This window comes from Falco naumanni, chromosome Z (assembly GCF_017639655.2).
Source record: "Falco naumanni isolate bFalNau1 chromosome Z, bFalNau1.pat, whole genome shotgun sequence".
In the NCBI taxonomy this organism is placed as follows: domain Eukaryota; kingdom Metazoa; phylum Chordata; class Aves; order Falconiformes; family Falconidae; genus Falco; species Falco naumanni.
This window is the reverse complement of record NC_054080.1, coordinates 75408826-75429415: the sequence shown is the minus strand read 5'-3', so window position 1 is coordinate 75429415 and position 20590 is coordinate 75408826. Positions and strand designations below refer to the sequence as shown.

General features: G+C 54.6%; 1 protein-coding gene across 5 annotated transcripts in view; it reads right to left on the bottom strand.

Annotated features, from left to right (window-relative positions):
• FAM214B (family with sequence similarity 214 member B) overlaps nucleotides 1-19653 on the bottom strand; it is a 42063-nt gene extending 22410 nt beyond the window's left edge. Inside the window, exons 1-3 of one of the 5 annotated variants that reach the window (XM_040580511.1) lie at nucleotides 19579-19598; nucleotides 12709-12798; nucleotides 1360-1570 (exon numbers count right to left, since the gene is read on the bottom strand). The gene's annotated coding sequence lies outside the window, so the exon portion shown is untranslated. The other 4 variants (XM_040580510.1, XM_040580516.1, XM_040580515.1 and 1 more) reach the window with 4 other exon arrangements.
• Between the last annotated feature and the right edge of the window lie 937 nt (nucleotides 19654-20590).

Sequence of the window (20590 nt, the reverse complement as noted above, 5' to 3'; positions counted from 1 at the left end):
CACATCCATCTGTGTCAAGGAGCACACGAGAGCGCCGGCGCACATGAAACACCAGTCTGTGCAGCACACCCGGTCATGGATCTGCACCTCTGACTGTTGCAGCTGGAGCATCTATTTCCCATTGACTACAGGAGCAAATTAAGAGTATCAGACACAGGCCCTTCTCTCACCCCTTCCTCTCCACCTTCCACTTGTCACAGCCACTCTGACAAGGGGCTCTCGTCCCTTCCACCCAGGAATGCTTGGCCAGCTGCAGCATTTTGCCCACAGGCACACACAGAGTACTTCGGACAACCCTTGCTGGTGCTGCAATAGGGCAAGTCGGTTGAGCATCAAGTCTCCAGCAGGGTCACGCAGCCCCAGCGGGGTCAGGGGGCCCTGGCACCCAGGAATTAAGGCCAGACTAAACCATCCTTTGGCCGGGGAGGGAGGGACAATGTTTTGGGCTCAGATGTCATGTATTAATAGAGACAAAGAACAATTTTCTGCCAAAGCACAAGACTGCATATCGTAACTGATGGTTCTCCCTGTATTTTAACATTCCTGATACTCACCATGTACACACAGAGCCTTTTTCCCCTTCTCAGGGCAAAGAAAACCAAGGGTCCCGTGGGCTCCAGCAGCTTCCCCTGCACACCACCCCTCCTCTCATCAGGATGCTCCGGTCCCTGGGGTCCCTTCTAGGGAGGCAGAGGGGGAGATCCAGAGTTCTCACCATGTGTCATTGGCAAGGCCAACACTTGACCAACACTACAGTCATGGTGTCACCAAGGTCACAGTAGTGGGCAAGCACCTAACGAAACTCAGCAGCTACCAGCAGGACAGACCCAGCAATTTAAATGCACATCCTTAAATCAGCGTGTCATCACTGAAAAGACGGGCATCGCTACAAGCTCTGGGAGACCCTGAGAGAGCAACAATAACCTATGTGAGCTCTTACACAAGGCTGGCTCCCTGCCATCGCCCCCAGGCAATGGAGAAGCTGAGAGATGTGCCCTACACCCAGTTAGGGCAGACAGAGACTGCTCCAATTTGAGCCAGACTGTGACTATTTCCTGCCAGCTCCCTGTTTGTGACTAACAGAGGGGTACCACCCCACCTACGACACCTGCCTCCAGCCAGGTTCGGGGGAAAAGCAAAGAAGAGACAACAAAGGTGCCCTTGCTTCTGCCATCTCTTGCACACCAAGAGGATCCCTTGCAACAGCCTTGTGTTCCCCTCCTGCAGCCCAGGTGGCTAAGGAGAGTGGCAGAGCATCCCTCCAAAGTACAGCGACAAGACCTTGCTGCCTCCAAATAGCACATTTCAGGTCAGCAAGTCGGGAACTGTCAGCAGAGAGAAGGCAGTTTATTCACCCACCTTTGTGTCAGTGGCATGCTTCTGCAGCACAGGTGATGCCAGAGGACAGGATGAGAAGGTAAGATTCTGGACAACAACAGATGGAGAGGTTCAGGCTTTCTCAATGTCAGTGTTAAGCAGCAAGAAGTAAACAACGCTGACACTTCAACTGAAACGGTTCCTGGTTCACAAGGACAGGCACAGAGAGCAACTCTGAGAACAGGCCATCTACCTGTGAACAGAAGGCATTATGGTTTCCAAGAGCCCCAAACCAAGCCTTCCGTTTCTGGGTTCTCCTTCTCACAGCAGCTCTGCGCTCCCTACAGTTCTCCCTTCATGGTGCTTGATAAAGCAGAGTAGCCACCAGGCTTCTAACTTAGGTGGTGGCTGCACTGACCTTCACGGTCATATTTACTGGGACCAGCTTTCATCTCCTAGATGGAGCCGAATGAAGCATCAGCCCTTTGCTCCAAAATTGCATCCAAGGTCATCTGATCCAACATAAAGACCAGATGTGGGATTTCTTTAAATGAAAGCTTAATGGGGGAGCATGCCTGTGCCAGGGAAAGGAGCTGAATGGCCAAGTGCTTTGTAACCCAGCCTGAAAGTTTTAAGGACTAAACCGCCTTTTCTGGTTGGTAACACAAATCCATGTTTGCTAAAATTGGAAAGCCCACTGTGTGGTTCGCAGCTGGCGCTCACCCTTCCTGCAAGCTGGAAACCCCTATTGTCTTGGCAGCCCTGATCAGCCCCCTGCCCTCAGCAAGGGGATGCTCTTGTTGACTCAGCACATCCTGCAGCCCTCTGTACATGTCCTGGGTGGGCTGGCCAGCTGGCTCATGCCATCCAAAGCTCAAGATGGAAACTAGCTGTGTCCTCTTTCAGCCTTGCTGTGGGAAGGGAAACAGGTCTCTGCCATCCACCCCCTCCCTAGCTTCTTTTGCTGGACCCTCTGGTCCTGTGCCCCACAGGGCAACCTGAACAGACGACGTTAAGCAGAGGGGCTAGGAAAGCAGCTAGAATCAGGCTCTCCTGCTTAACTACACATGAAAAAAAAATCCAGTTTTAGCTTGGGCAGGCATTGAAAAGTCAACTTCCCTCTTCTGTCAAGGCAAAATGTGCCTGCAGGCACTCAGGACTGTCTCCTCTTCTGCATTCTGGAGAGACCCTCCCTTGCGGGCATTGCCTTTCACCCTCTACAGCCTTCACTGGCTCGGAGAAGGCTGGAGAGGCCCAAGTGCTGGCTACAGCAGTGACGCTGCAAATTCAGGTGCCATGTGTGGGGGCAGATGCAAATGCAATACGAGGGGGAAAACCAAAACCAAACCACCCAAAACTCCCCGGGCAGGAGGCCTGCACAAAGCCTACAGTCCTGGCCTCCTGGCTCCCAGCCTTGTGTTCAACACTCATTCATCTCAGCATACAGTTCCAGTTTTCATTCTGGTTTTAAAGCTTCCCATGAAGTTGCTCACACTGACTTTCACAATTCCTTTTCTCTCTGCCCCACTTCCAGCAGGGACCTCAGCCACCACTGCCTCCCAGAAAAAGGGTCTCCATGACCTTTGTAATTCAACACACTGGGAAAGGCTCAATCCATTCCCTCTACTCCTAGCCCAACACAGACCTTAAAAGCCCTCTTTGTTCCTGATACAAACCCTACCCCACTACTGTGGCTTAACCCTTAGGGCACTGCCTCAAATAAAGAGTGCTTCACAGAAGCAAAGCGGGTTGCAGCATCCATGGGAAGCTGGACCTACCCTTCACCTACAAAAGAGCTGTGCTGACAGTCTGCTGGTAGCTTGCAGGACGCATCAGATACACCCAGCGGGGTGGGGGGACAGGGGGACAGGGCGGGGGGAGATGTCTCTGACTGCCCTCATCATCAATACAAACTACTGCCAAGACGTGCATGTGGGAACCCTGTGCCCCACACTGCTACAGCAACATAGGCAATGGGTTGGGCTTGCAGCTGTTTAGCCTCCTGGTTTTGCTCTGCCTCCCCTCGGTTCAGCAGGTTTGTTACAAAACGTGCTCCATGCAGGCAGATTTGGAGCTGCAAGGAAGGAATAGGGGTGAAGAAGGAAGCAGGTGGGACCAGGCACTCCCTTGTCACTCCCACAAGGACTCCTCTGCTCCTGCCCCCAGGCAGTCATTGCTCCATGCCCAGGTGCAGACACAGGGAGGGATGCCACGCCATTACCTCCACAGCCTGCATTTAGGTGAGCGCACAGCTAACAGCACTCCTGATTCTTGCCTTGTCTGAGGTAAGATCAGACCCACATCCTAAGCAGCAGCCCATAAATCACGCATTGGAGGAAGCAGTGCCATGGGACTGTCCATAATCATACACCCTGCACGCAGGAATGCAGAGAGGATGGAAGATGCTGCCAGCTCTCCCTGCCCTAGCATGATCCCCAGCACAGCAGAAGGCAGCATGGAGCAAGGACTGCTTTGTGGCGTTCAAAAATGCCAGCTTTGCAGCTGGGATGGGAACAGAGCTTCCTGGCAGCACCACAAAATGTCTCCATGACATAGCAGGCTTGTACCATTGGCACACCACCACTTCTGCAGACAGGATGGGGTAGGGCCACCTTGCAGCACCCCAAAATGCTATTTCCTACCAGCTGCTGTAACTTCCCCTCTGCCCCTTTCCGCTCCCACTCCACCCCTCCCTGCTCCCCAGGCCACAGGGAAACTGAGTCACAGCGTGCCATCCCTGCCCCAAGGATGGAGAGCAGGTGGGCAGCCCCCAGCACCAGGCACAGTGTGGGGAGTGGGGCAAAAGCAGTACTGACACCTCTGAAAACCCCAGCGATGGAGCAAGATAGAGATACCCACGTGGCTTATGCCAAGCAGCTATCCGGATTACCAGCCTCCTCTGTTTCCACCTCCCTTGAAGCAGGAGTTGGCCCCACTCTGCTGCTGGCCATATGGACTGCACGCATTCTGCTGGGCTACATCTGGCCCTACGGACTGACCCAAGTGCTCTCTGGCACCAGAGGGGACAGGGACATGCAGGGCCCTGCATCAGATGCACGTAGCTCAGCATGGCCCAGAAAAGAAAGGTAATACCACGTAGGAATGAAATGAAACAAAATAAGAAAAAAACATTACAGACCCAGAGCCCAGACTGAGCATTACGAACCAGAAGAGTGCCCTGGCTCCCAAATAGCTGGTGGGGGACCAGACACTTCCTTCAGAGCACGTCATTGCATCCTTCACTTTAAAAGATTCATGTGTTTGAGTAAAGACTTGGATTCTCTGGTTCAGCTCTAGGAGCTGATTAAGTTTCCAGGTATTGACCTCTGCCTCTCTGTTTTCATCACACGCCCCCAAAAACCCTTTTGAGTGTTGAGCCTGCTTACCAGTGAAGCTTCCCAGGACCAGGTCCACAGCAGTCTGGAGACACCAGCGTCCTTTAAAATTCCTATGTCTGAAGCAGTAGCAAATCACCATCCAACTAACAACCTTGTAGGCAGAGAAGCTAAAGATAAAGATTTGTTCATTCAGGCTCTGGGTCCGACATCTTACTAATGTTATTGAAGTTACAGTTTCTTTAGTGCATTTCTCAAGATCACAACAAGGTTAAGAGCTCAGCGTTGTCCAGTTCAACTGGGCCACTGAATGGGAAAGCAGACCTCAAGCTGCAGAAAATGCACAGCTATTATGCTGTTCTTCTCTGCAAACATCCTGGCATCTTTCCTCAGGCTTGTGTCTCTTGGTTGCCTCACTCCACTTTCCTGATGATTCTCTGAAAACAGACCCTTCCACCTCTCCCCGGGGAAGCATGTTCAGGTGGTATTTGCTGTTGTTGTCATGCAAAGCATAATGTTATTGCCAATACCCTTGCCCTAGCTTTATCTCCCAGGACAACATAATAGTGGATTAAATTCATTATCCCCTATCACTTTATGGCACAATCTTTTCATTTCTCTGTTAACACACATCTGAGACACAGTGAGTTTCAGGCAGGCTCAATCCAGAGTAAATTCCCTGCTCTTTCCTTACAAGGATTTGCACAAGCCACACCTTTTATTTTCAGTAGAAAAAAACCCCCAAGTTAAACCACCACCACCACCAAAAAAAAACCCCAAACTAAACCAAAACACTCTGAAAAACACATTTGGACGTTCACTTATGGACAGAAATTGACTTTTCTTCCCAGACCACCACTTTGGCCAGACCTTTCCTAGGCTCTGGAGGGCAGCATTCTCACTGCTGCTCACACTGGTGCAGCTCCATCAACAACGTTTGGAGTCATGTAGTGAGGAAGCTTTCAAGGGTGAGATGCCTTTTCCTTCCCAAAAGCGACCAGCACATGAACACAGGCATTTCCTGATAAACTGTTCCTCCTTGCTTCCAGCCTCTGCTACAGGGGTGGCCTCTGATAGCAGCCTTCCTCCGGAAACACCACTGCATTTTGCTCAGTTACTCTAACAGTATGATATTTGTAGGGAAACAGAATTAAACAGAGCTGTAATCTATAATAAATCATTCCAACTGTGCTGCCAGGGAGATAGCTGCACAGAAGAAAGAGAGGAGATGTAAGCCTGTTTCCTCACAAATCTAAGCCACATAACAGCCCTTTGGTTACAGAAAACAGGCACAGCAGCAAGAATGGTGGCAGACTGATGCCACCAGTTTTTGCATTCTCTCTAGCCAGATTTATCATGTGGCTAGGACAAGTCATTGCAAACACCTTAAGATCCCAGACTGCCAGCCCAGGGGAGAGGTCGGCAGACCAAACCCAGATAAAAAAGCCTGACAATATTCTAGTTCTTCAAAAAAAGCTCTTATCTTTAGCTGTTGCCGCTCCTAGAAGACAAATTGAAAGCAAAGCTCTGACCTGCTACTTCATGCCATAACTGTTTTCTTTTGCTGTCAGCCACAGGAGAGAGCACCTTGAGAATTACCCTCTTTGTCCACCCCGGCCCAGCTATGCTAATCTCATCAGTAATGCAAACACTGGTATAGAAAGGACTTGAGTGACTGTGCTAACGCGTCTAGGCTATGCTCTCTCTGCACAGCCACAGCACTGCTGACTGGCAGTAAGAAAACCCCAGTGCACAGAGTCCAGGCATTTTCTCCAGGTCTGAGCTGAAGCAAAAAGTTGGCTCTTGCAGGCTATTCTTTACGCATCTTCCACTGGGCAATCTGTATGGCACTTCTGGGCTTCACTATCTTCTCACAATTTAGGGAATGCAGGTAGAAACACCCACCGAGTCAAAGTTTCCTCTTGGTCCCAATGATCCATCATCTCTCTGCTGAAATCCCCAGCACTCCTCCCACAGCAGCAGCAGCTTTAAGATTGCTCCTGATGTCCAGAAAGGAGACTGGCCTTTTTTTCAGTGACACTGCTCAGGATGGTGTGCCCATCTGACTTGCAGGCATGCATGTCCCAGACTTGCCTAAGGCAATGGCAGCAGCGAAGCCAGCAGCACGTAACCCACACAGTACTTTCCAAACTCGAACACCACAGCTCAGCCAGGAGGAAATCTCTCTTGGCTGCCTCTCCCTAAATGCTTATTCCAGCACTGCCTGTCTTAACTCCTCCCCAAACTGGGAGTAGAGTATGTGACCCCACTGCCTTTGGGCTTTTCTGATCCTTTGCACTGTGCTTAAAAATGTGTAGTATGAAGAGGCAAGACAGAAAAAGAGGGAGCAGCACTTCAAAGATGACACAGTTATAACTCATCAGGTCACAGCGCCCAGGAGCTTGAGTCTTAGGCAAGGATCTCAGCATGTAAGGTGCTGTACAAATGGCAGAAGTGAAAATACCCTCTGCCCTAGAACCTGGCAACTCACACCCCAACACACCCATACGTAACCCAGAGCCTTACCTGCTGGGCTCTGCATCCACTCCATGATATTCCATAGGACATCCTGGGGCCTCAGTCCAGTGGAAAAAATCAGAAACAACAGGCTGTGAAAGGGGGGTCAGAGGGAATTACAGTTTGGCTCAATGGATTCTGACCAAGGTCTGCCATCACCCACACCTGCAATATATTGTAACACCAATTCTCACACCACAGTGCTGAAGGACACATACATGAAGAGCAGTGCTCGAGCTGCTGATCTGAAGTTGCCTTCAGTGTCAGTTACCAGTGTCCCAGCTTCCTTCATGGGAAAGAAGCTTCAGCTGCCAGTGCAGCGCAAGCTGTTCGCCTCTGGAAAGGGAAGGAACCTGTCAGAAGCAGGAGGGAGGAAACTGTCTACTGCAGGCGGCTTTCCCAAAGGCTCCACATTCCAGCTTCCACCTCCTGGCTTGCTCTCCCTTGGGAACATTAGAGTCTGGAGTCCAGGGGACACTTTGCAAACAAGTCTAGCCTACTTGGGATTTTAAGATGACTGGAACTGTAGCTGGACAGTGTTGGGCAGTCTATATTGATCTTATAATCACCCTAAATAGGAAATGGACACTATGACAGATCAGAAATAGTGAAACGATTTTCAGGGGAATTTCTGAGGCTTTTTACCCTGGTTCAGAGCTGGATGAAGGGGTCACAGGTCAGGCAAGAATCATGACTTTTATGAGTGCAGACCCATTTGGGCAGCTCACAGACATGCATCCTTGCCGCTCCAGTTTTGCTTGAACATCCTAGTCCCAGATGAAATCCAGTCACAGGTGCTACAGCAGTGCATGCCACCCCCTGGCAAGCCCACACATCTGACCTCAGAGCATCCTCTGAAGGTGGGGCAGGCTCCTTCCCCTCTCATTCTGGGCTGGGTGCAGAGATGTGGGCAGGGCATTGTAGCTTGTTGCGAGCAGAGCACTGACCTTTGAGAGGTGTAATGAGAGAAGTTTACAGCTCACACAGCCATCCACACCGAGATGGGCAAGCTGTGCTTGCTGCCAGCCAGTCCCTTCCCCCTGGCTCACATCCAGGACTTTAGGCACATCATGGATGACAGGTCAGGTCTCAGTCACGCTCACATTATGGCTGGAGCCAGCTTCCTGACCCATTCTCTCTGCGCAGCAAGGAGCACGATGTTCCCCACTTCCTTCAGCAACAGAGGCCAGCTCTCTGATAGCACCTGGCAAGAGGTCTGCCCAAAGACAGCTTCAGAAATGTTTAACCACTCTTTTGTGTGCTCCAGAGGATGGTCTCAGACCGTATCAGAGGGCTTACTAAAGCATCTGCTCTCCATCAGAGTACAGATATCCCAGAGCAAGGCAAACTGGCTGTGCAAGGTAGAAAGCACAGTACAGGGCCAAGCATCCTGGGAAGATGCAGGCACGGCTGGAGCCACTCACATCGATTAATTGAGGATAAGCAAGGGCAGCAGAATGACTTGCTTTCTTCTGTCGTACAGCGAGAGGGCTCAGGAGACTGGTTTCTTTCCGGCTGAGCCTGCTCTGCAACTTGAGGCTTCAAACAGAACAGGTCTGCAAAGAGAAGCTGACTGCTCATTCCCCAGCGGGAGGCAAAAGAGGGGAGAAGATGGACAAAACATCCCCGGCCACCCACCCTGAAGCTGCTGCCCAAGGAAAATGGCTTCAGGTGCCAGATTGTCATGTAGGAGCCCAGCAGTGCCAAGCCCATGGCATGGCTAGGATGGTGCTGCATCGAGGGCTGCTCCTCCACCACGCGCTGCAGAAAGCACAGTGCAGCATGCAGCCAGCAGCGAGTTGCCATAGCAATTCCCCCAAGCATGCCCCGCTACCTCCCTCCTTTGTCTCTGCTCCCCCAAGCCTCACTGCTCCCTCCCTGCTGCCCCACACACAAAACCAGTTGAACAACATCCAGAAGCCTCAACATGCTCCTGAAGGGCTGTTCATTACCCCGAAGAAGGAAAGGGGACAGAGGTGGATGTCCACTCCCACAAGCCATCACCCTCACCTGCTTCACAGGTTACTCTGGACCTGGTGCACCATACCCCACCGTGCCCAGTGCCAAGGCACAACACAGGAGAGCCAGGCAGCCAGATGTGGGGTATAGAGGCCCCTCTAGGTGCATCCCACGTCATGATGTGGCAGGCAGGGATGCTTCAACATCGACACCTGCCCTGTGCTGCCCGCTCCATGGTGGTGACACATAGCCCCTGCCCAGCCCAGCCCAACACGGCTGCCGGCAGGTCAGAAAGCCCCATGAACTCTTTCTACCTCGTGGCAGTACCAGGTTTGATGGAAATGAGGGTCCCAGATTTGACTTGCTGCAGCCTGGCAGGCATCTCTTAAGTCTCTGCTTTCTAGTCCCAGCCACTTCCACTTCAAGCAGGTCTGTTCCTCTGCACCAAACCTCACTGTGGCTTGAACCAGAGGCAGACAGATCCTGCTTTGCTTCCTGTCCTAAAAACTGCTGTCTACCATCACTGTGCTGCTAAGCAGTTACCCAACCTGTCACGTAAGCAGAGCTCCTCTCCCCTTCACCTCTCCCACAGGGGCACAAGATACAAGGGGAAGACAAAGGACCCTGCTGAACCACACTCGGGCGGGATACCTGCCAATATCTTTCAATGAATGAATTTAACGACTTAACAGAATAAAGAACTTCTAAAAAGCTCTGCTTCCCTCCCCATTCTGCCCTTCCCCAGATCCAGTAGGGCCCACCACAACCAGTTACATTACTTGAGGGTTACAGCAGAAGCTAGCAAAGCCTCGGTCCTGATCCAGGATGAGTCACAGAGCTCAGGAGATCACGCAACTTCCTTCTGATACCATCAACCGTGCCTTACACAGGCTAAAAATAAAGATGTGCCAAAACTGCAGAGCCACATCTTGCCTCAACACGAAACTTAGCTAAGCTTAGCGCTAAGTTCAGTGCTGCTGAAAAATCACCTGAGCAGGTGGAAACCAACAAGTGCAGAGAGGCCACAAGTCTTGGGCGTACAGACAAAGGAGAGGCCAGAAGGTCTCACCCTGTGCTGTGCTGTAGGATGGTGGTGGCAGACAACAAGCAGCCATTCACCCAATACAGACAGGCCCAGAGCTGGGCTCCCATCTCACTTGGCTGTGGACTTTGGAGTATTTCCACACCCAGAGGTTTCGTGGAAGACCATTTTCTATACCACGTGCACCCATCTGAAACAACAGGAACTGACTGCTACGAACAGGAAGGATGCTGCATTTTTGGCAGGAAAAGGCTGGAAGGCTGTGGCCTGTTTCCCACCATGCAATGCATGGGCACCCACAAAGCAAAGTCCGAAGGGTGCTTGGTGCTAGGGCTAAAAAAAGGGGTCACACATGCATCTGATATGGCTCAGACGTTTTAGGTAAGTGAGTAATTCGAAGTTCTTCCTAATCCCTGGGATGCTATGCCCCAGCAAAACCTTTGCACATGAGGATACAGGACTCTCACATAGCTCTTAGCAGGGAGCCACAGGATCACACACAAATAGGAGCTCAGAGGGACACCCGCAATGTTCAGAGACCTAAAATTAGCCTCAGCAGATGATCGTCTGCTCCATTCCTGGGAGCAGTGAGGACCGAACAAGGATCCAGCTGTCCCAACACTCCCATGAGCAGGATCTTTGAATGCCCGACCGACTTGCAGCAGAGATGGTAGGGCAAAGAGGGGATTCCTCGCATAACTCCAGTGCCAATACTCACAAGGAACCCAGAGCTCCTTCTCTGAAGGGAGAAAGCGGCGGGCAGCATTTTCTTGAGGTTTCCAGTGGAAAGACCTACTCCTAGATCAGCTGGTCAGACTGAAGCAACGGCAGCCCACACACGCTAAAGAGTGGACTGAAGGACATTAGGCTGACCACTTTTTGTCTAAGACATAACCTCCACTTTGCCCAGTCTTCAAGTTCGCCAGCAAAGCATTTCATCCTGTTCTCAACAGAGGCACTGCAAGTCTCTCCAAGGGCCTGCAAGCTGTACCAGCTTCCAGATTACAGCCAACTGCACTAAACTGAATTAACATCATTAATTTAGCCCAAATATAAGTTTACCAATGCCACCTGGCTTTGGTGATATCCAAACCAGAGAGGAGGTTCATGCTATGATCAAGTAATGGGAGAAGCTGCTGCATTACACATATTTGCGAGATTTACTGTCCCTGGAGATATTAAGCTATTTGGTCAGCAAGGGGAGGGGAAGAACAGTGGATCTAACACAGTAAACCGTGTGTTAAAATGCCTCTTGTCAAAAGGCAGGGGAGCCTTGAGAGGATACTGTGAGCTTGGTGGACTGGAATCTGCAAGCAGCTCCAGCAGAACCAAGGGCAAACCTTTTCTCTGGTCTTAGCCACATAATATGTCTCTTTTCCATCACTAAGATACACATAAGATCCCAGCATGGAGCAGGTACTAGTGATTGCCACAACTCAGCTGGATAAAGGGGCTGCTCTGCTGCAACCATGTTGGGTGGTTGGAGTCCTCAGCACACACCAACACCAGCAAAGGACTACTTCTTACCTTTAACTTCCCAGGTAAATCTACCGCTGCCTCACTCGTTGTGGCTACCACTTCAGCATCGGGCTGAAGGATGAGATGGCCTGAGTCCCTGTCTCCAGCTGCCTCTGGACTAGCCCCAAACTTCCATGGGGAGGGAAGAGCCACAGACCCTGGGTGACCATGCATCCTAAACAGCAGCTTCCTCATACAACCTCTCCAAAGAGCTAAATCGTACCTGAGCTCTGGACTGACAGGTCTCCCTCGGAGGCACAGTGTTGATGAGGGCTCCCTTCCCAGTGAGAGCACACCGTGCAGGTGGGGCGGGCACTGCTGGGGCCCAGGCATGCACACCAGCATTCAGGCACAGGGTTGGGGCAGGAAGCCCAAAGCTGCCTCAGCCTGCTCCAGACAGCTTACCTCAGAGCAGCAAGGGCCTGACCTTCTTCACATTTCTTGACAGTGGCAATACAAAGACTACCAGTCCTCCTGAAACACTTTGCTGTCACTCTAAGCCTCATACAGCACGGCCAAGGGCCTCCTCACGCTACAAAATCCTGGGAAAATGCAGGAAGAGCTCAACTGGTTCAGATAGAAAGCAGGATCACATCTGCCACGAGCTGTGTGAGCTCTATTTGCTCAGGTGAAGGACAGCAAGCTGCAGAGACCAGCAGCTGGGAAATGTTCCCGTTCCATATTGCTGGCTGGCAGGCAGAAGGACAAGTGCAGCAAGTAGCACAGACTACAGGTTCTCGAGGGCTTAAAACACACTGCACTTGAGCTCCCGAAAATTGTGTGCAGGGCTCAGTGGTCTTAACAGCATTGGTCACACACAACCAGGCTGCCTTTGCCACACTGCCAACCAGGTGGGAGCCAGGAGCACCCAACAAGCCTGGGCTGTGGGAGCCTCACCTGGGTGACACCTACTCTACAGAGCTGTCCCTATGGGCCAAGAGGAGAGCACGGGGTTCCCCTGCTTCTTCACACAGCCCTGGTGAAGGAAGAGAGACCAATGAAGATTGTGCAGGTACTAACTATGGTGTAGGGCTGAAGAAGATGGGAAACGCCAGTCTCCGCATCCGCAGCATAGTCTTGGAGTTGCTCGTTCAGGCTGTCTTGGGTAACCTGGAAAGACACATGCACAAATAAACATTCAGCTCAGCTTCAAAACACCTTGCCCATGCAAGACAAGCTTCCAAACTCTAGGCAGGCAGTAACTGCTCATCCAAGCCAAGCACATTAGTGGCCTATGCATGAAATGAGAGATCCCAAGCACCCCAGCACCTCAAAGACCCCACCATACCCTTTCAGCTGCAGCCCTAACTCCCTCCTGGGGTTCCAGTTACCACCCCAGTTCCCTGCAGGACTCCACGTGAGTGCATGGGTGGTTCCCCAGAGAGGGCTGCTAAGGATGTGGCCACCGTCCCCCTTCCCTAGATTTCAGTGGGAAGTAAAGTCCTTTCTGTGCCCTTGACTTTGTTCTTCTGCACCTGCGCAGCTGTGCATTGCTCCACCACTCAGGCTTTGCCAGTACTCAAGTGCGTGTGCTGGCATATGGTTTATCTGCAAGAACAGACTCTGGCTGCGGTCCCCATGGGCCACCCACTAAACCACCCTGCAGTGACATGAAGCCAGGGCAGGGAGGGCTGAACTCCGCTGCTGGAGAGATACTGCTCCCAACAACTCCAGGCCAAGCCAAATCCAATGCTGCAGTGTTTCCCAGGCTACAGCGAAAGGGGAAAACGACAACTGCTCAATAGAAATCTGAGGGGCCTGCCAACACCATCACAAAGAGGTTGTTCAAGACCCCTCCCAGTGCTGTAATTATAAACTTCTGGTGATCACACTGTGTGGGGGCTAGATCCTCGTGTCCAGCAGATCTTGAAAACCAGGACAGTATCAGCCTCCCCAGACCCAGGTTTTTCGCTGCCCAAAAGCATGATGAGCAAAAGCTGCTTGGGGGCAGTCCCCAATCCCCAGCCTACCCTCCCACATGGGTAACCACCCTGTGGTACCACCGGCGGCACAACCCAGCTCCAACCACGACCACAGCACCAGTGAGCACAGCACTGTGGGCAGCCACACTGCTGGTCCCCCAGAAGCACAGCCTTTACATCATGATCTGGGGAGGCACCATCACACTAGCTTATTGGTGCACCAGCCCTTAAAACAGTCATGAAGGTGACATGGAGAAATAGTGTGAAATGGGGACAATGGACATCGACTGTGATTGTGTATGTCTGCTCAAGGAATGTGGGTATGGTGACTGGTCACGGGTGTGGTGTCTGGTCACATAGCCACACAGCTTTGAGGAGACTGCCTACCCTTCTTCCTCTAACAAAGGGGCTGTTTATAAAAAGGATGAGAAAAGGATGAGAGACATTTCAATGTTATCTAGAGGAAGGGAGTGCTAAGTCTTCTTGCTGGAGAAGTTCAGATGGTCACAAAGACATGAATCACCTACAAACCTGCAAGACCACCACAGTCCAGGCAAAGGACTGATAAGCTAATTAACATACAAAGCGAGAGTAAGCAGGGTTTAGGTAACGAATATGTATAGGGGTTAATTGAATATTCATGTTTTATTGTATAAATGTGAGATGGTTCGTCACTTCGGGTATGCACACTTGTGGAGGAGCGATCCCCCGTGCATCTGCGCGCAATAAACACACCTACTTTATAACTTTTGGGTTATAGAGTCTAATTCCGCACGTCAAAGGCACCCAGAGTGTTTGTGCTTAAATGTCACCTGCATCTACACAGTTAGGAGGTCAGCCTGCACCAGTGTCCCAGGAGACGTCCCACCTGGGAGCTGTACCAGCTAGTCACTAGGGCTAAGTTTTGGGGGAATTTATAAGCAGAAAAAGCCCCAGTTAAGTGTAGCATGTGTATATGTAAATATATATATACTTAAAACCATGTACCAATTCCCTGCTCTACCACACTACCCTTCACAGAAGGTTCAAAAGGCTCTCAGCCTGAACAGTGACAAGAATTGCTTTGGACACAGCTGAGTTACTGCCACCCACATACTGCTGCAGCACAGGAAGCAATGGAAACGTATCTGACAGGGATGGGTTGAAAACACTCCCCAGGAAGAATGCAATTACCCCAAATGGACTGAGGCCAGGAGATCTGGATTATCACCTCAGCTCTTGCATAAAGGACTTTGCATCTTTATTCACTTCCAACACGAAGAATCACAGGGTTGACACCAGCCCTGGCCTGGGACACAGATTTGTTACTAAAAAGCACTTCCAGCTGAATCACTAACTGCGCATTTTGCAACACACAGGACTCCTTTAAGGGCCTCCCATTCAAGTATTGTTCTACCATCATGCTGCTTAGCTGGGGGGTTCTCCAGGCCACAACACAGGCAAGTATGACTGCAAACCACTGGCCAGTCCTGAAAAAGCTCTCTGAAATGCAGAGTATGTGAGCTCAGCTGCTCCTCATTCAGGATTCACAACCAGCTGAAGATAATGACAGAAACAGGGGGAAAACATATTAATTGGCAGCTGGGCATTCACGAGGCCAAGGAAGGGAGGCTGTGAAAGAGAGGGGCAAAGCCAAGAGAGAATAAGGATTTGCAAAGACGTTTCCCAGTCAAAGAAAATGGTTTTTAAAACGAACCTCAACCTTTGTGAGAGCAAGTTCTCTAGAGGTTATAATCACCTGGCTTGCCTGCTCATAAGCAAAAGCAAACTGGAAAAGCAAAGGAAGAGAGCTGGTCAGAAAACAGGCTCCAAAGAGCAGTTGCCAGGCACTGCAGATGGAAGGAAGGAGCGGAACACCCAATGGTGTTACTGGGATACAGGGACCCACACAACCCACTGGAACAAGGGAGTTCCTGGGAGTGATGTGAGGTGGAGAGGCACCAGACAAAACCTCCCCACAGAAGACTGTCACTGCCGAGTAACCTGCAACAACACCCTCCACAAGCCATCTGTTAAATGTACAAATGCCTCCCTTTGAGTGTTCTCCTGTATTGCCCTTCACACCTGTCCTGCTTCAAACCTGACTCATTAATTCCTCCAGCCATGGAGCCTCTGATAATTTGATTACAGTTCTATTGACAGTGTGCTGAGGACACAACTTCTCTAACCAGTACAGCTTCACTTTTTCCTTTCACATCTGTGGTCACATATCTATGAACAACACATTTTCTTGTTCTGCATCCAGGCAGCATCCCGGCCCCCAGGCACCGCGCATTTCCAAACAGCACACCACGGTGCCTACCAAATCTAGCAGGGTGAAAGTATGGGCAGGCCCAGAGCAGTAAGGGCAGGTAAAAGACTCAGGAAGAGTCAAGAGTCTTTGATTTTGAAGAGTCCAATCAATAACTATCCCCTTGAACCACTCTGAGACTCAGAAGCAGTGAGGAAGGTCCTGCCCCTGGGGAGGGACAGCCCCAGGCACCAGCACAGGCTGGGGCTGACCCAGCAGCTCTGCGGAGAAGGTCCTGGGAGTGCTGCTGGGCAGCCAGTTGCCCGTGGGCCAGCTGTGTGCCCCGGTGGGCAGCCAGTTGCCCGTGGGCCAGCTGTGTGCCCCGGTGGGCAGCCAGTTGCCCGTGGGCCAGCTGCGTGCCCCGGTGGGCAAGCAGGCCAGTGGGACCCTGGGGGGCATGAGGAGGAGCGGGGCCAGCAGGTCGAGGGGGGATCCTCCCCCTCTGCTCTGCCCTGGTGAGGTCCCACCTGCAGTGCTGTGCCCCCAAGTTCGGGAACTGCTGGGGAGGGTCCGGTGGGGGCTGCAAAGACCATCAGGGGACTGGAGCACCTGCCTGGTGAGGAAAGGCTGAGGGAACTGGGCCTCTTTAGCCTGGGAAGGCTGAGAGGGGATCTTACCAATGTCTACAAGTATCTTAAGGACAAATGTCCAGAGGACGGGGCCAGGCTCTTCTCAGTGGTGCCCAGCGACAGGACAAGGGGCATTGGGCACAAACTGCAGCACAGGAAGCTCCATCTGAATCTGGGGAAGAACTTCTTCACCTTGAGGGCGACAGAGCCCTGGAACAGGCTGCCCAGAGAGGTTGTGGCATCTCCTTCTCTGAGACATTCAAAACCTGCCTGTACGCAACTCTGTGTGGCTTGCTCTAGAACCTGCTTTAGCAGGGGGCTGGACTAGATGATCTCCAGAGGTCCCCTCCAACCCTGACCATGCTGTGGTCTCTGGCGTCTGCCACTTAGCACGGCTGTGCAGAAATGTACCAAGGCAAGCAGTGGTAGCAGTGAGGAGGAAGACCAGCAATGCAGATTCTCTGCCCTCAGAGGTCCCTTCAACTCAGGGAGGGAACTTCCTTTCCTCCTTCTCCGCATGCTCAGAAGACTTGGAACTGTTGATGGCACAGGGGATGGGAAAGCTCAGTACTATAGTGGAGGGAGATGTACAGACTAGGGGCTTCACCTGCCTTGGAGGAAGCCACCAGAAGTCAAACACCATCCCTACCCATAAAATTAAAATGATCTGTTGTTCCCTAAGGTCCGTTTCTGGAGAACAGAGCATCGAGAGCTGCTTTGCGCAGCTTGCTGTAAAGGCAGGTGAGACCCTCAGTGAGCTGTGTCCCGAATAACAGGGTTGCCAAAGTCAGTGCAGTGACCCCAGCAGCTTTCCACCTGACAGCAGGTAGGAAACCTTTCACACAGGGAACAGAAACAAGGCAGGTGAGTAGCAGAGCTGAAACGGCCCCAGCCCTGCCCTGCTTGCTGGCTAGACTGTGGTTCCACATGCCCAGCTTGCCCAGGACCACAGCTCTACAGCTGGGATGACAGGAGGGCTCTGCTGTCCTCACACATCCTGGTCACTCCAGGGTCCATGGGAAGGGAGGCATGCAGGTCCCATGGGAGTCAGCAGGAACCTGGCAAAACATTACGGGAGCAGCTGCTGCAGATGAGGCAAAAGCAGGTGCTGCCTCCTCTGCAAGAGGCACCGTGGCAGCAGCGTCCCACTGCGATCCAAACCCTGCATAAATCCCCCTGCCCACCCTGCTCCCACCACTGCCCTGCCCTCAGCACAGGCAGGGCTGACAGGAGGCTGCAGATCCCAGCCTGCCACGATGCCCAGAGGGGCGGCTGGGCTGCGTGGAGGGAGCTGCATGCTGGGACATGTAGTCCCTACCAGGGTCCCCACCGCTCGCTCACGCGGAGACCCACACAATGTGAATCGATGCTGTGGAACAAGGCAGTGGCGACACTTTAAAGGATGACTTAATTCTCCTGGTCCTCAACCCCTTCCTAAAGCCCAGCCCAGCCAAAAGCCTAGTATTATCACACTGGGAGGTTTCTCACGTTTCACCTGCCAGACCTTGTTCACCTTCTACATGTGTTACCCGGTTTGCTGAGACTCCTTTGCGTCAGGGTTCAGTCCTGCTACACTCTGCACAAGGTCTCAGCTTCCCCTCTTTGCTAGGACGGACCGACACAATCCGGGCAGAGGACAGGTCTGTAAGCAGATTCTCGCTTGTGTGACGCTTTTTTAAAAGGCACTGAGTGAAAGCAACTTTCAAAACACCCCAAGACGCAGCATGGCATTCCTCTACCGCATACTTTCCACAGCATCTGCAAACTCCACGCTCCTTCCTTAAAGAATAAAAGGAGTCTGGAAACCCGGGAGCTAAGTCTATGCCCCTTGTACACATCACCCGAAGGATCACATTTGCAGGTGGGCTGCAGGCAAGCCCACCACCCCAGCTGCCGTCACGCAGCCATCTCCGTCTTCCCTAACGCACAGCAGCCGTCTAAACAGCACGTCTGGCACTGCCAAGCACCGCCGGCGTGATTCCTGTTGGAACCGGGCGCCACGGCCACAGCGAACCGCTTGAAAACCCCGGGAGGTCGGTGGCGGCGGGTCTGGGGTGGGCAGATGTCCCCCCGCCGGGCCCTTCCGCCGGCGGCGGCGGTCACCAGAGGGCAGCAGGCCGGCCACCAGGCCACATCCGCCCGGCGCGGCGCCCGCAGCCCCACGCTGGCGGCTGCCGGGTACCCACGGGGCAGGTGCCGGCCCAGGAGGCACGGGCCGAGCCGCCGCTGGCCGCCCGGGCGGGCTGCGGGGCCGGGCGACGGCGCGGCGGCCCCGGGCCTCCGACGCGGCCCCAGCACCATGGTGCCTCGGGCACGGGCCGTCCCGGGGGGCCGGGGCTGGTGGCCGGTCCCAGCCGGGGCCGGGTTTGAGCCGATGCCCGCGGGGAGGTGGAGGCCCCGTCCTGTCGGCAGGGCCGTGGGCAGGCTGTCCCTGCCCGTGTCACGGCGCGGAGGACGTGGCCTCGGCGGGGGAGACCGGGGGCAGCGCAGGCTTCCTGGCTGCGGGGCTGCGGTGGCGGGCCAGGAGCGGGGGTGGGGGCAGAGCCCCGCCGCACCAGCCGCAGCGCGCCCCTCCCGGGCAGCGACTGCTCACAGCCCCGCTGCGTGTGTCCCCCCGCCCCGCTCCCCCGAGAGCTGCCTCTGCCAGACCCTCCCCTGCCAGACTCGCGCTCAGCCCCCGCGATGGCGCAGCCCTCCCCCGCCGGGCACCGGCGACCCTGGCGGGGACCTACCCCACCTCAGCACCGCCTGCCACGGCTGCCGCCGGGCACAGCCCCCGCGCCCGTCCCAGCACTACCGGCTACGGTCCCCCCGCCCCGGTCACGGCCCCCCCCACCAGCTCACAGCCCCCATCTTGGTCACAGCCCCCCACGTACTACCTGGTCACGGTCCCTCCCCGCCGCGGCCCCCCCCAGCTCCCGCTCGCCCTACTCGGCCAGAGCCCCCAGTCCCATCGCCCCCCCTCCCGAACCTTCTGGAACCGGAGGGGGCGGCGGGGACGGGGCGTATTAACCCCTCCCACGCCGGACAGGCGGCCCGTCTCCCGCCAGTGCCCGGTCCCGCTCCGTGTGCCCCTCGGCCCTGCCCGCCGCGGCCCCGCCAGACCCACCAGCGCCCCCTCCGCCACCGCTGCCGCCGCGGCCCCGACTGCTGCGCGGCTCCCTCAGCTCCTTCCGGGTGTCGGCGGGGACACGCCCCCCGCGCCCGCCTTCCTCGCGCTGATTGGTGGGCTGGGCGGGGCACGGCGCGGGGCGAGGCGCGCGGCGTGGCGGCGCGGCCAATGGGCGGGAGGAGAGGTGGTGACACGCGGCGCCGAGATCCCGCCCGGGCTCCGCCCGCTCCACGTGCGGGTGTGTGATGACAGCGGGGAAGGGGCGGCCCCAAGCGAAGCGGCCCCTCATTGGCCGCCGGCGGAGGGGGCGGGGCCTGACTCAGCGCTGGGGTGGGGGCTGCCATCGCCCTGACCCTCCGCTTCTGACCCGCAGCCAGGTCGACCTTTAATCTCTGACCTGACCCCGGCCCGCCCTGGGGGGCGCTGGGCCCATACACGGCCCCGCCGGTGCTACGTGTAGCGCCCCACGGGCACGGGGTGCCCCCCCACAGCCGCAGCCCTCCCCACCCCGTGGACGCGGCACACCTCGGACCCATGGGCACCCCCTGCCACCCACCCAGCCCCACAGACCACCTCCCCCCGGCCCCACGCCCAGGGACACACACAGCCCCCCGCCCCCCACGGGCAAGGCCTCCCCAGGTGAGACTCCAGCCGTGTCCCTGGCCCCACGGACATGTCCTGAGTGGAACGAGCCAGGTGTCCTCCACCCCGCGGGTGATGCCGGGAACCCCCCGTGCCAAGCCTGCCAGCCACCTACGCAGCTGGGCTGGGCTGTGCCGGATCCGGGGAGGGGGGGGGGGGGGGGGGGCAGACAGGACCCGTGGGGGCAGCTGCCCCCGCAAAATGGCTGATCGTAAATACTTGGGCACCAGGGCTCTGCTACCCGCTGGAGGGGTCCTGGGCAGGACCCACCGCCCCGAGGGGCAGCAGCCTGGAGCTTGCCAGCATGACTGCGGGCCGTCTGGTCAGGGCAGCGACACCTTGGCTTCAGCGATTTTGTGTGAAGCCC